Genomic DNA, 2,500 nt, shown 5'->3' on the forward strand with positions numbered 1-2,500 from the left:
TTTAATTGCCACACGCTAGCTCAGCCCACGGCGCAGTTAGTTGGGCAAAGTCAGTTGCTCTTTGAGGGAAGAGCTTCTGACCGATTCCTCCCTCACATTGACTTCACAAAATGGTTCGGCAACTACGTAGCCTTTTTGTCACCATAGGCACCCAGACCAGTCCTGCAGATTGGCTGGAGGTTGCGACCAAACGTGATATGAGACTACCAGACGAGGAGATAGGGGTATGTCTGGCTGGAATAGAGTTCATGAACTCAATGATAGCCAATGACAATACTGCCTACGATCCTATCTGGAATGAGAAACTGATAGTATTGCCGGAGGTGTATGTAGGACCCACTTCTCCAGCTCATGGGAAAGATATCCGAGATGAAAGCACAGAGAGGAGCAGGAACGAGGAGGTGGAGTGTCCTGAAACCCCGAGCTCTATGAGTCAGCTCTCAATACTAACCGCATCGCCCGAGTTGGATAATACAGCTGACATCTGTCCTGGGACCCCCCTGGTGAAGATGCCAGAGGACAACCCGACATGTCCATGCTGTACCACTCGGGCAGGCAATATGACGAGATTGATTGACCATCTAAAGAGAGCCCATGGGAAAAGAAAGATCAATTTCCAATGTTCCCGCTGTGGGAAGACAAATGAAAAGCATCATAGTATCTCATGCCATCTCCCAAAATGCAAAGGGGTCCAAGAGCCTACCCAGGTAGAAGGGTTTATGTGTGAAGAATGTAAAAAGTGTTTTAAAACTAAAATTGGCTTGGGACAACATAAGAGATTAGCTCACCCAGCCCTGAGAAACGCAGAAAGAATTGAAGCATCTCGCCCCAAAGAGACCTCTAAAAGAGGTGCTCACAAGAAAATCTGGTCCCAAGAGGAAACAGAATTATTACAGAAACTAAATCAAGAGTTTGAAGGGAGGAAAAATATTAACAAATTGATTGCTGAAAAATTAACAACTAAAACAGCAAAACAGATCAGTGAAAAGAGAAGACTATTAAGAGAAACTGTGGTGCCAGAAAGAGAGAAAACACAAGAGAGCAAGAGCAGGTTAAAAGAGGAGAGGACTGTGATTCCATCTTCTGGTGAAAGGGAGCTGCTAGCCCACTATAAAAAGACTATTAATGAAAAGCTGACATCAGGGAAGCTGCCCATCCTTAAAAATACATATAAACAAATAATTGAAGGCAAAACAGACTCATTAAAATTACTCAATGAGGTAGCTCAGGACCAATATTTGTATTTGTTTGAGAAAACAATTGAACAGAAAGTGCCAAAAAAGAGCCAACGTAAACCTCAGCAGAAGAAACCTCAAAAGGAGTGGATGAGAAAAAGAGCCAGAAAGCGTGGAGAATTTCTCCGATTCCAACGCCTCTTCCGCTTAGATCGAGGGAAGTTAGCTAATATGATTCTGGATGAAAAAGACTCTGCGCAATGTGCCATCCCCCTGGAAGAGGTCAGTAACACCTTCAGATCTAGGTGGGAGTCTCAGAACTTATTTCAAGGACTTGGAGCATTCCAGTCTGTGGGGCGGGCGGATAATTCGGCTTTTAAGGAATTGATTACAGAGAAAGAGATCCTTAAGAATATCAAAGACATGAATAAAAAATCGGCACCAGGCCCTGATGGGATCACCCTGAAGGCCCTGCTTAAAATGGATCCAAATTGTGAGGAGATCAAAGAACTATTTAATCTCTGGCTTTTAAGTGGCAAAATTCCAGATGTAATAAGGGGATGCCGAACAATCCTAATACCTAAATCATCAGCGCCCGAATGCCAAAATGATATTAATAACTGGCGGCCAATTACTATTGGTTCCATCATCCTGAGACTCTATTCAAGAATCTTAACTGCGAGGTTGGCAAAGGCGTGTCCCATTAACCCCAGGCAGAGAGGCTTCATTCAATCTTCTGGCTGTGCTGAGAACTTAAAACTATTACAGCTATTAATTAGGAATGCAAAGAAACAAAAGAAACCCCTGGGGGTTGTCTTTGTCGATTTGGCCAAAGCCTTTGATTCAGTGAGCCACACCCACATCCTGGCGGTGCTAAAGCAAAAGGGCCTGGATGACCACATAATAGCATTAATTAAGGACTTTTATCAAAACATCCACACCAGAATCAAAACTAAAGAAGGAGAGTCTGAGTCAATAGGAATCAAAACTGGTGTGAAACAGGGCGATCCCATGTCACCACTCCTCTTTAACCTGTGCATTGACCCTCTGTTATGTAAATTAGAAGAGTGTGGGGAGGGGTTCCAACACGAGAATGGCAAATTAACAGCTCTGGCTTTTGCAGACGACCTGGTCCTGCTGAGTAAGTCCCAATCAGGAATGGAGAAAAATATTGAAATTCTAGAAGCATTTTGTGACTTAACTGGATTAAAAACGCAGGGGGAAAAGTGCCATGGTTTCTTTATTCAACCAACTAAGGACTCTTACACCATCAATGACTGTCCTCCATGGCTTATCAGCGGTACCCCTTTAAACATGATCCACCC

The 2,500-nt window shown here is 43.7% G+C and overlaps 1 pseudogene; it reads left to right on the forward strand.

Annotated features, from left to right (window-relative positions):
* LOC137458375 (28S ribosomal RNA) overlaps positions 1-2,500 on the forward strand; it is an 8,477-nt pseudogene that overhangs the window by 3,152 nt on the left and 2,825 nt on the right.

The sequence above is a fragment of the Melanerpes formicivorus genome, unplaced genomic scaffold (assembly GCF_026170545.1).
Source record: "Melanerpes formicivorus ecotype bairdi unplaced genomic scaffold, bMelFor1.0.p_v2 SCAF_240, whole genome shotgun sequence".
Lineage (NCBI taxonomy): Eukaryota > Metazoa > Chordata > Aves > Piciformes > Picidae > Melanerpes > Melanerpes formicivorus.